The sequence below is a fragment of the Phodopus roborovskii genome, unplaced genomic scaffold (assembly GCF_943737965.1).
Source record: "Phodopus roborovskii unplaced genomic scaffold, PHOROB, whole genome shotgun sequence".
Taxonomy (NCBI): Eukaryota; Metazoa; Chordata; class Mammalia; order Rodentia; family Cricetidae; genus Phodopus; species Phodopus roborovskii.
Window position 1 is genome coordinate 1,058,253 of NW_026126727.1, and position 13,548 is coordinate 1,071,800.

Genomic DNA, 13,548 nt, shown 5'->3' on the forward strand with positions numbered 1-13,548 from the left:
AGTGTATAGGGCAGAGGCCATTGTTTTAATAAAGGCCAGTCTGACACATGATATACTGCTGCTTTGTCATCCAAGTCCTCCCAATCCTCATCACTAAAGTCATCATCTGTGGATGGTCTGTCCCTAGTGACATTTTTAGTGATATATATATATGTATATATATATATATATATACATACATACATACATACATACATATATATATATATAGTTTAGCTCCTAAATCTCTAGTCTTGGGATTAGCTCACAAATCCTTTTTAGAGTGGGTCCTTTTTACACTTTTGTCTTGGGTCTGTGGGTTAGACTTTTTAATATCTTCAGTATCACTCTCAAATGACATGAGGTACTTTTCCTCATTGGCATGTTCCTCTGAGTCTTTTTTCTGAGGTTCAAAATTTTTCCAAGGTCAAAGCCACACGGTTTAAGACATTTTTCTCCTTCTTCTATAATATTGGCAACAAGAGGGTCAATTTGTTTGTGAGAAATTATTTCTTCAATTAAGTTCCAATATGAAAATGCTTTTATGGGGATTTATTTTCAGATCCAGAAGTCCTATAATAATCATTTAACGTGTCTTCTACTCTTTTCCATCATTTCTCGTCTATTGTTGCCTCAGTGGGAAACCATGGACAAACCTCTTTCACAAAAATAAAAACATTTGAGGAAATCTTACATTTGAAGCCTAACCTCTCTATCCTGAGTGCCAACTCATGTTGCTTCTTTCTTATCTCATTTGCATGGCTCACTTACCAAGGTCTGGAGACTGCAGGCTCCCATCTGCAGCTTCCTCTTTCTCTTTATCTTCTTTTGATTTGGCTGGCTCTTCCCTGGGGTGGCTTTTTTCACTGAAGCCCTCCTACTGGCCAGCAGGGACAGTTGACAATGACCCTGAGGGAGGGAGTGAGAATGAGGAGACAAGATATGTGAGAGTAGAGACAAGACAGTGATCTGATCAAATGTATGCATGCATGTATGTGTTTATGTGTGTATGTATGTGTATGTGAGTATGTGTGTATGTATGTATGCATGCATGTATGAATGTATGTGTGTATGTATGTATGTATGTGTGTGTATGCATGTTCATATGTATGTGTGTGTATGTATGTATGCATGCATGTGTGTATGTATATATGTGTGTGTGTATGTATGTTTGTATGTATGCATGTATGTATTTACCACAGGGTTTAAATAGTGGAGAGATGAGGGAATGGGCTGAAGGGAAGGTGTGAGGGAGGTGGAACGCCCTTCCAAGCTGAATGCAGGTGTTCTGCTATAACATGTGTTGTTATACAATAAGCCTGCAGCCGGGGCTCTTCCAAGGTGAGGCTGCATCATATATGCTTAACAGGAAAGCAGTCATAGGCGGAAATTACCAGTATGTTAGTATCTAAGAGAGTATTAGAAAAGATAGCTAACTTTGTTCTTGGGTTACACACATTGTGATCCAATATAATTAAATCTTGGATGATTCCTGGGCTCTGTGATCTCTCCCCTTGCCCTGACTCAGCTCTGCAGACACTGCCTGCTGCTCCCATTCACCTGCATCCCACATCTCATCTCTGATTCACAGAAGCACACAAGATCTCTGCACTCATTTCCTGTTCTCCTTTGGTCTTTGTCTGCCCTTGTAATGCTCTCCTGCACCCTCTGATCACAGCAGGACCCCAACATGGCCCTGCTCCTGAACCCAACAGCCACCAGCAGCCCAGGTCTTGGGGTCCTCAGTATCTCTGGGCCAAGGACTCAGGGCTCTTTCCTCCTTGAATGGTTGCTCCAGGCTGAGATACACTGGACTGATGTTCGGTCCTTCAGCACTTAGGCTGCATTACCTCTGAGAAACTCTGGTGCTGCTCTTCATTAAAAACAAGCACCTGGCTATCTCTGCTGGTCCACTTGGGGTTCCTGCAAGCAAGATCTTGACCCCCAAATCCTGGCCTCTGCCAATGAACGAGGCCTCAGCTGGAGAGCGCCAGTTTCCTGTGAGATCCCACTTTCCTGCAAAACCTTCTCAAGTTCCAGGTCAGACCTTGTCCTCTTCCACCAGCTATTGGCCAGAGGTGAGTCTGGGCCCAATCAGGGCTGCTTGTCTCCTACAACCTCTTTTCCCCCCTCCCCAGCCCGAACTCCCTGGGTTGGCCCCTGATCCTGCTGCTCCTGTCTCCTGTCCCCATCGAGAGCACCCTTGGAGCTCTGATACACCCCCACCCATCCCCACTGCCAGCCTACTCCCCCCCCACCCTGTGCCCTACCCCACCCATGGTCCTGCAGCTCTGGTTGAGCACTGGGACAGAGGGTGGAGACAACGGTCCTCCCTACTTCAGAGACTTCTCCAAGCAACTATGAACAAAGGAGACCCAACTATCCTCACAGGACCACTCACCACTGGCTTGGTCTCTGACCCCGCCTCCAGTCCTCTGCTGGAGTCCCAGGCCCCTCCCAGAGATCAGCCTATCTCTGCAGGCCCACTCAGAGTTCCTGCAGGCAAGACCCTTGACCCCCAAATCCTGGCATTTCCCAAAGAACCAGGTCTCAGCTGGAGAGCGCCAGTTTCCACTGAGATCCCACTATCCTGCAAAACATTCTCAAGTCCCAGCTCAGCCCCTGCCCTCTTCTGCCAGCTATTGGCCAGAGCTATTGGCCAGAGCTATTGGCCAGAGGACCACTGTGAGTACCTGCTTACATCTTCTGGATCCAAATCCTTGACTCCATCCCTGGATCTCTGTCTGCAGAGAAACCTCCTAGAGAGCTTGGACCACACAGAGCTACAGATATTGAATCTCAGACCCACATAAGCCCATCTGGGAAGTACCATAGGGAGGGGGGGTGATACACCACAAACACCTACTGGAAGAAGCTATGGGAAGAAAGCAATACAAGAGAACACCTAACAACAGAAAGACAAACATGACACCACCAGAATCCAGGGAATCTACACCATCTAGAATGGAACATAACAACAAAGCAGAGGAAGCAGAAGGGTATGACTTAAAAATTACCATCATAAAAATGATAGAGGCCCTCAAAGAAGATGTGAGAAAATTCCTTAAAGAAATGGAGGAAAAAACAAACAAAAAGTGGAAGAAATGAAAAAATACCTTAAGGAAAGTACAGAAATCCAAGAAAAAAGAATTAATCAGGTGAAGGAAACGGTTCGACTTGAAAAATGAAGTTGAGAAAATAAAGGCAACACAAACGGAAGGAATGCTGGAAATTGAAAAGCTGGGCAAAAAATCGGCTATTACGGACACAAGCATCACCAATAGAATTCAAGAGATGGAAGAGAGAATCTCAGGCGCAAAAGATAAACTAGAAGAAATAGATTCCTCGACCAAAGATAATCATGAATCCAACAAATCCTTAACATAAAACATCCAGGAAATGTGGAACAACATGAACAGGCCAAACCTAAGAATAATAGGCATAGAGGAAGGTGAGGAAGGCCAGCTCAAAGGTGTCGAAAACATATTCAATAAAATCATCGAGGAAAACTTTCCAAATCTGAAGAAGGACATGCCCATGAAAGTCAGGGATAACAGGAACATACCTAAACATAATATGAGCAATATACAGCAAACCAACTGCCAATATCAAACTGAATGGAGAGAAACTTAAGACAATTCCTCTAAAATCAGGAACAAGACAATGCTGTCCTCTTTCTCCATTTCTCTTCAGTATTGTACTAGAAGTTCTTGCTAATGCTATAAGGCAACAAAAGGAGATCAAGGGGATGCAAATTGGAAAGGAAAAAGTAAAACTCTCTATTTGCCGATGATATGATAGTTTACATAAGTGACCCAATAAACTCTACCAGGGAACTCCTACAGCTGATGAACACCTTCAGCAAACTAGCAGGATACAAGATAAACTCAAAAAAAATCAGTAGCCCTACTTTTTTCAGACGACAAAGAGGCAGAGAAAGAAATCAGCGAAACATCACCCTTTACAATAGCCATAAGCAACATAACATATCTTGGTGTAATACTTACCAAACAAGTAAAAGATTTATATAGTAAGAACTTTGTGACTCTAAAGAAAGAAATTAAAAAAGATACCAGAAAATGGAAAGATCTCCCATGCTCTTGTTTAGGTAGGATTAACATAGTAAAAATGGCAATCTTACCAAAAGCAATCTACAGATTCAATGCAATCCCCATTAAAATCCCACCACAATTCTTCACCTGCCTTGAAAGGATTATAATCAACTTTATATGGAAAAACAAAAGACCCAGGATAACAAAACAGCCCTATACAATAAAAGAACTTCAGGACGCATCACCATTCGTGACTTTAAGCTCTGCTACACAGATATAGTTCTGAAAACAGCCTAGTATTGGCATAAAAATAGACAGGTAGACCAATGGAATCAAATTGAAAATCCTGATATTAATCCACGCACCTATGAACACATGCTTTTCTACAAAACAGCTAAAATTAAACACTGGGGCAAGGACAGCATCTTCAACACATGGTGCTGGCACAATTGGATGAGGGTGTGTAGAAGACTGCAGATAGACCCATGTCTGTCGCCATGCACAAAACTCAAGTCCAAATGGATCAAAGACCTCAACCTCAATCCAGCCACATTGAACCTCTTAGAAGAGAAACTAGGAGGTACCCTTGAACAAATTGGTATAGGACATTGCTTCCTGAACATAAGTCCAGGGGCACAGACACTGAGAGAAACAATTAATAAATGGGACCTCTTCAAACTTAGAAGCTTCTGTAAGGCAAAGGACACAGTGAACAAGACCAAACGGCAGCCCACAGATTGGGAAAAGATTTTCACCAATCCTAAATCCGACAAAGGGCTGATCTCCAAAATACACAAAGAACTCAAGAAACTAGTCAACAATACACCAAATATCCCTATTAAAAAATGGGGTACAGAACTGAAGAAAGAATTCTCAATGGAGGAAATCAAAAAGGCTGAAAGACACTTAAGAAAATGCTCCATATCCTTAGCTATCAGGGAAATGCAAATCAAAACAACTTTGAAATACCATCTTGCCCCTGCCAGAATGGCTAAAATTAGAAACAACAGTGATGAGTTATGTTGGAGAGGATGTGGAGAAAGAGGAACACTTCTCCACTGCTGGTGGGAGTGCAAACTCATACAGCCATTTTGGAGATCAGTATGGCGGTTCCTCAGGAAAATTGGAATTAGTTTACCACAGGACACGGCAATCCCCCTTTTGGGCATAAACAGACAGGATTCACATCCCATGCAACAAAGACATCTTTTCAACTATGTTCATAGCAGCACTATTTGTAGTAACAAGAACCTGGAAGCAACCTTGATGCCCCTCAATTGAAGAATGGTTAATGAAGATGTGGCACATCAACACAATGGAATACTACTGTGCAGAAAACAGTAATGATATCTTGAAATTTGCAGGCAAGTGGATGGCACTTGAAGAAACCATCCTGAATGAGGTTTCCCAGTCACAAAAAGAGGAACACAGTATGTACTCACTCATATATGGATTTTAGACCTAGATCAAATGATCACCTGCCTATAATTCACATCACCAGAGGAACTAGGATACAAGGTGTATTCTAAGAGATTCATATAAATTCCCTCACAGAACTGGGAAGGCACAAGTCCCCCAGAGCTCAGGTGAAGTGGGTGGGGGCAGCAAATGGAGATATAAAGTAGGAGAAAATGAGGGGGAGGAAAGGAAGACATGTGCGACCAGGAAGATTGAGCCTGGTTAGGAATAGAAGAATGGAAAGAGAGAGACAGAGACAGAGAGAGAGAACATAAAAGAGGGAGCCAATATTGGTTTGAACATAAAATTGAACACAAAGAAAGGTTGAGAGAACTACAAGACTGCTCCCAACTAACAATCTCAGCTTCCATGGAGAGGGTATCATAAATGCCCTTCCAGGAGAGTGAGATCAACAACTAACTTCTCCATGGAGCCCTCAACTAATGCCTGTTGAAAATAGGAGCAAACACCCATACATAAACATTGAGTCGAACTAGAGTCCAGATGCAGATGGAGAGGACAAGACCATGCGGCAGAAGCACATAAAGACAGCTTACCTGAACAGGGAGGAGCTAAAGGGCCCCCAGACTGATAGCTGGGAAGCCAGCATGGGACTGACTCAGGCCCCCCTGAATATGGGTCTCAGCCAGAAGGACTGAGCAGCATAAGGGACCTCAGACAGTGGAGCCAGGATGTATCTCTGGTGCACAAAAGGACTTTGCAAACATATCCCCCATGGAGGGATAACTGACATAATCTAGAGACAGGAGGGAAGCCCTAGTCCCTACTTCACAGGACCTGTCAGATCTACATGACCCCAACTGGATGGCATTCCCCTAAATATGGAATTGGGGTGGGGGGATGGGAGGGGAGGGTGTTTAGAGTGCATTTGAGAGGGCAGAGAGGGTAAAAGGGAGGGAAGAAGGGAGGAAGGGTTGCGGGGGAGGGAGGGAGGGAGGGAGGGAGGGAGAGGGAACTGGGATCGACATGTAAAACAATAAAATAAATTAAAAAAAATGGTTTGACTCCAAAATTTAAGTTGAAGGACAAGTTACTGGGAAAAAGGATTTCTATTTTTATTTCCACAGAAAATGAAAAGATGTGGATTCCTTCCAGACTAATGAGGTTTGATCACGCCAGACCGCCTGAAACAGAGTACAAGCTAATCCTACATTCTAAACAGCTGGACAAAACAGCCCTACAGACTACAGCCAGGATATCTGAATCTTCTTTGAATCCCCCCAAGACAGTGCCCCTTACCAGCAGGAAGTAGCTTGGAAAGAACGACGCCCAAATTCAAAATATTGTGTATGAATGTTTGTTTTCTTTTAAATGGACTTTGTTATATAAAATTAAATAAAATAAAAAATAAATGAATAAAAAATAAATAAAAAAATAAAAACAAGCACCTGCTGCTGCCTTCCTTGCCCTGTCTCTTCAGCCACAGTTGCCATATCGGAGCATCCTGGCTCACATGGGCGATGGGAGATGTCATTCTGTATATATGTTTCTCATACTTGTTTAATGAATAAAACAGTGTTGGCCAACAGGAAAGCAAGACAGGTGGGACTAGGAGGGAAGGAGGAAAGAGGAAGTAGAAGGAAGAGTCAAGATGGAGAGTCTGGAGAGAGCTGGGCACCAGGAGGCTCTCCGAGGGTAAGAGTAGACCACGTGGAAATACATAGATTAGCAGAAATGGGTCAATACTTTAGACAGAGTTAGCCGATAAGAACCAAGTAACTGACCAACAGCCTTATATCAAATACAGAGTTTCTGTGCATTAATTGGGGCTGGACTGGTGGCTGGACAAGACAGGCAGCAGGCAGAAAAAATTACTCTTTACATATGGTGCCCATGTGGCTAATAAGAACTTCCATTTGGCTTTCCTCCCATCACTGACTGGGGTTGTCTCAATGCTTGGCTTGTGGCTGCTGCTGGACATGGAGGTAGCACCTGTCTGTGTGGCCAAGGCTGGCCTCAGACCCTTCAGGAGATGCTCTCCCTACCCCTGTGCCTGGATGACAGGTGTGTGCTACTAAGCTGGTTAGAAAACAGTTTGAATCTAAAACAGTGATCTGAGTTCCTCCCTACTTCAAATGGTGGGGACATCAACATTCAGAGTGTCCAGTCATCTTGAATTATGTCTGACAGTGAGGGACTCCATGAAGATACTGTCACCTAGAGGATATGTCTTTGTTAACAAAACCAGGCAGCATGCAAAGATGTCAGAGGTTACAAATCAGAGTGCCAGTCTGTGGCCATTCAATGGTTGGGTACTCACTTGGCATTGTGAGGGCCCAAATCCCATTGCACTAAACAAACATATGCTGAGGATATAGCCCAGTATTTGGGTGATTTCCTAACATATGTGAGGATCTGTGCTCCATCCCCATGACTAAACCCCAATACTCACAAAATCCCACCAGGTCCAGGGATCACTGTCAACATTGAAGGACTGAGTGCAATTCTCAGGTCCCCTTCGTGAAAGGAAAGAAACATCTCACCCAAGTTGTCATTCACCCCCATGTGATCCTACCCTGGTTCACAACTTTAAACCTAGCACCTGGGAGGTGGAGGCAGGTGGATCTCTAGGAGTTACAGGCCACACTGCTCTACAGGCCAGTTCCAGGAAACCCTGAACTTCACAGAAACCCTGTCTGCAAAACAAAGCAAAAGAAAATATTGGGTCTGAAGAGCACTATTTGCCCTTCCAAGGTACAGGCGTTTGTTTCCACTCATACAAAGTGGGAATCTACCCAGGTATCCCACTGGAACTTGAATGTGTGCCACTGTGCCACTGTACCCATCCACAGTGGGGACTGCAGCTTCCTACAGATAGGCAGGTCTGGCCTCCAGACCTGGACTTTCAAATGGCCTGTCCTTTCTCACTCAAAGGCAAGATTCTCAGGACGGTGCCTTCCAAGAGGAAGGGAGTGCCACTTAGAACAAAAACTGGTGAGGATTTTCTCTGCAGGTATCAGGCAGGCAAGCACATACCTCTCAGCAAAGGGATTTGTGAGTGGGCATGGCTCCATGCTCCTCTCTAAGCAAGCTATGTGTTTGAGAAGCAAGCTGGGAAGACGGTACCATATCACGCCTCACCTAATAGCTTTATGGATCTTCCAGAAGGGAATGAACCTGAAAACCCCCACTATGCTTATTGTCTGTTTGAGCTGCTCTCATTAATTGCCAAGGTCAAGTTATGAGAAAAGAACAGGCAGGAACCAGGTGCTGCTCGCATCCGATGCCAACCAAGTCTGCAGCTTGGACTAAAGCAAGGTCAGCAGGAGGGTATCCAGGATGCTGAGAGAGTCATAACTGAATTCTTTGTATTCTTTGTGCCCATCCCGAATAAATAACTGTCCTTGGTTAATGACAACTGCTACATTTAGATGAAACAATGAAATCCCTGTAACCATGCTTCTGCTTCTGTAAGCCTGCTTCTTGTCACACCAACCTTATATAATCTGCATATGCTTTACCTAGGCACACTCTCTCAGTCTCCCGAAAGACTGAAGCGTCCATAGGTACCTGTGTGTAAACAATGAATAACCTCTTTTACTTGCATCCAGTGGTCTGGTCTCGTCTCTTGGGGGCAAGGACCTTCCCCTGCTGACAGTCTCCAAACTCTTGGGGTCTGCTGGGGTCTTTAAAACCAAGTGCAGGGTGGCCTTACTGGGACTTCATATGGGGAATGCCCTTAAGGTGGCCCACCTTTCTGGTGAGCTAGCATCACGCCCAATCAGCATCCCAGGAACCCCAAAGTCTGAGAGCAATGGGGGTTGTTTCCAAAGAGGCAAGTGTGGGAGGAGCAGCAGGGAGCAGTGAGCAGGCCAATGGTTGTCTGGATGTGGAGCCTGCCAAGGAGTGCTGTGGACTGTGGGCCCAAGTCCACGTGAGTTCTCGTGGTGGTCATGTCCAGAGACCCAAGCCAGCGAGGGATGTGTATGAGGTTGGTCCTGGGGTTCCTGGTTGAGAGAGGGGAAGTATGCCTGGGGGATGCTGGGACACCGATTTGGGAGAGGCTGATGGAATTGTCTGGCTTGAAGGCAGCTGGGGCAAGCCATGGCTATGGTGGCAACCAAGGGCTTCTCAGGAAAGTGGGAGGGGCAAGGGAGGCAGAGCCCAGGACTAGGACCAGTGTAAGGGGTACCTATATGCATCTGAGCCCGGGGTGTAGGAGAGCCCTGCGAGGCACTCACAGAACAGGACACAGTCTATGGCAACTCTGTATTGGGAGTGAAACTTGCAAAAGCTGGGCCTAGAAAGCCACACAAGAACAGCTGCTAAGAGGCCCGAGGAGAAGAGAGGAGAAAAGACCTCCAGCAACTCAGGATATGATGGGTTGCTGCCTCTGGAGGCTCGTTTCCACTTTCCTCCTTTGGTTTTACCTAACCCTGTCTTTTATGTCTCCTGCCTGCAGTTCTGGGGATGGAAATTAGAGCACTGTGCATGCATACTGGGTAAGTGTCCACCTTGCAGCCACACTGAAGACAGGTATCCAGTATGCTGCTTCAAGGAAGTGCAGAGTTCTGGCTTTAACCCCCCCCCAGTTGGGTAAAACTCTCCCACCTGTGAGGTGGGAACTCAGGACTCCTGGCTTGACTCCCCTTCTGACAAAAGACCATGAACTTGTGTCTCCCCTTCCCTTATTTCTCTGAAGTGTCATGTGCTGCATGGGCCCACAGTCTAATCCAGCAAGAGCCTGTTGTGTTAAGAGCTTGGCTGCCTCCTCAGAACAGAACTGAGATATCCTTGTACCTCAGAGGGACAGCTATTGTCCCTTTACATGGAAATAGTGACACTCCCATCAGGCAAGTCCTCATACTAAGAGTTAGCATAGAGCAGAATAGGGGACACAGGGAATAAGGCTTGGGATGAGGGACTATGATTCCACGGAAGAGGTGGCTGAACTCAACCAAACATGGAAAGTCATGTCAGTGATGAACCCATGATGACAGAAACAGAGCACCCATAGCTCTGCTCTTTAGGACACTTGCAGTGATCCCTGCTTTTGTTTGTGTCAATTGAATTTCCAGTCAACCACCAAAGGAGGTCCTTCTTACAAGTTTCCAAAAATGGATTCAAATAGATGCTGGCTTTGCAGATGGATCTAGGCTTTCTAGGATCAAGAACAGTGGCTAGAATGCTAGGTCCCTGCTCTAGACATTAGCACATGCATCTTACTGATGCATCTTCTGATGGCTATCCTTGGTTGTCAAATTGACCACATCAAGAAATAGTTAAAACAAAATGACTGCACACAGCTGTGAGAGATTTCTTCTTTTTTTTTAAATATATGTACATATATATGTATATATATACATATAAAAAATTTCTAATTTACATATAGATCCTAGTTCTGTCTCCCTCCCTCCCATGCCCATTGACTCCCCACCCATTCCATTCCCCCCACTCCACAGGGAGGGTGATGCCTTCTAGGATGTATCATCAAAATCTGTCAAGTCATTTAAAGTAGGGACTAGGCCCCACCTCCAGCCTCTAGGCTAAATGAGTATCTCTCCATGGGGAATGTGCTCAAGAGATTTCTTAGCTGATTATTGAAGTGTAGAGACACAATTGTAATCTGGGCTAGAGGAATTATGAGTAAGTGGCACTGGCAACTCACAGACTAACCACACATAATTTAGTCACACTAAGCCAAATGGCACCTGTTACCTTCAGCCCGAGCTCCAAGTGTGAGACACCAGCTCCTTTGACCATCCTTTGACCATCCCACTTGCCTATTGGCACTTTTCCCTAGCCTGTGACAGACTCTTCCTCTAGCACAATCACTGCCTTGCTCACTTCCTATACTGAACAAAATCTTTTAAGGGGAAGAAACCAGAAGTCTGTTCCCCAGTAACTTTGCTGGCCTTTTTTTTTTTTTTTTTTTTTTTTTTTTTTTTTTTGGTATATCATATCCCTTTCTGTGGCTTTTCTTCTAGGGCACAGAGGGAGCCAGATTTTGAAGTGGGTGCATTATGGGTACAATGCATGGGCTGGCCAGGCACCCAGATAACACCAAAGACTTTCCCCTAGGCAAGCCTCCAAGCACATCACCCTACATGTGCCTCTTATTAAAGAGATTATTAATGCTTCCAAGGCTACCAGGTACTTCTTCCCTTGTTTGTCTTTGAAGGAACAGTGTTCCTTGTGCTCTTGAATGCTTGTGATTTGTGTTTTGTGTCCAGTGGGGAGGTTTGCTGCATTGATCAGTGTTTGGATTTTTAGAAAGTCTCTAAATTAAAAAACCAAATATACTCACAATGGTATCTATTTTATTCTTATTTAAACCCATTTCATGAAAGAGACGGTGCTACTGGAGCTAGCAATATTGAACATTAGCTCAGTTGACATTACATCCCTTTGATGTCATCACTCCATGCCTAAATAGCCCTGATGATTGATGCTTTTCCTGCTTGATTTGTGGTTATTCTCTGTGAGCCCCTCCTGATTCAGTCAGGTTTTTAAGATACCTGAGGCAAGAAGAACTAGTGATCAACACAATGTTTTAGATATAAATGCAGTTTTGGCTATTGTCTAAATCTTGGTGAACAAATACCATCAAATGAAAAGCTGCTGTTCCTGATTATAGACAAGCAATTGTAGACAACCAGGAATTTGGAGGAATGCTTGCCTCCTCCAGCCTGGTCATTTCCATCCTAAGTGACATTGTTAAGAGGGTGTGTTGTCCTCTGTGAAGTTAAAAGGTGATAGTGTTGGTCAGAGGAGCAAGGTTAGTGCCAGAGAGGGGCAGGAAGAGGGAGAATGCACAAGGAATCAATTCCCTGAGCAGCAAAATGTGTAAAACGCTTCTGAGGTCTGGAGAGGAAGAGGTAGGACTCCCTTTGTCAGGAAAAATCTTGCAAGTTTTGTCTTAACAGAATGGGTTCTCATGAAACTAATAAGACTCAGTGAAAAGTCTGTGAAGTCCGCTGTTGCAGTGAGTTCTATTAGAGTACTCATGTCTGCAAGTAGTTTTTAGATTTAATGAAGCATTGCTCTGTATACAGTCCTGTCCTGTATCCTTCCTTGTGTATGTGACCTTTTTTTTTTTTTTTTTTTTTCTTTAATCTACTCACAGTACTCCTGGTAGCCCAAACCAAGACAATGATAATGCAGATTGCAACAGGCTTGGCAAAGGCAAAAGTGAGAAAAACCCTCTTAGGAGAGGCAAGGAATTTTTTTTAAAGATGAAAATGAATTTCTTCACAATGGGGTTGAGGAAGTGGCAGAAAAGTTGCTGTGTATTTAGCCAACCACACAGGTCATGTGTTTTGGTGAAGAGTGTGCCTTTGCAGGTCTGGGTGGGAGAGGGGACACAAAAGTGGAGACTAAAACTGTCTTGCCATGGCAAATTTCAGGGCATATTGCAGACATGTTTCTTCCCATTGACTTTAATTCTTGTCAAGCTGTGCCTATAATACATCTGATTTCTGATACTGTAGGTGAGTCAGAATGTAAATATGTAGAGGTTGTGACCCAGTATGTTCTTAGATGAGGGACAAACCAGAGATATTTAACACTGAGCAGCTAAAGCAGTGGGGTAGAGGTTTTGACTAATCTGTATTTCTCTGACTTGTTTTTGTACTGCTGGGGTTTAAACCAGGGGTTTGTGATTGTTATGTAAGTGTTCTCCCACAAGCCTATATTCCCAGGCTTCCACAGGAATTTTATAAACTTATTTTCAAATAAAGAATCTGGAGTCTTTTGCTCTGCAAGTTTGGGGATTTGAGAAATGGACACATTGGCTCATATATTTCAATGCTTGGTCCCTCATTGTGCAAGTATTTGGGAAAGTGTGACCTTGCCCTTGCCCCACCAGGAACCCTGGGGGTGGGGGGAGTGAATATGAGGGAAAAAGAGACCCAAGAGATGGAGACAAGATGGTATTCTGATCAAGTCTCATTTATTGAATATAACCACAGGGCTTAAGTAGTGGAGAAATGAGGGAATGGGCCAAAGGGAGGATATGGGGGAGACATAATGTCCTTCCAAGCAGGATGCAAGTGTTCTGTTATAAGATAAGTTGCTATACAATAAGTCTGTATCAGGT

The 13,548-nt window shown here is 44.3% G+C and overlaps 1 pseudogene; it reads right to left on the reverse strand.

The window, feature by feature from the left end:
* Nucleotides 1-244: 244 nt before the first annotated feature.
* The window catches only part of LOC127214528 (protein regulator of cytokinesis 1-like), a 99,957-nt pseudogene continuing 86,653 nt past the window's right edge, over nt 245-13,548 (reverse strand).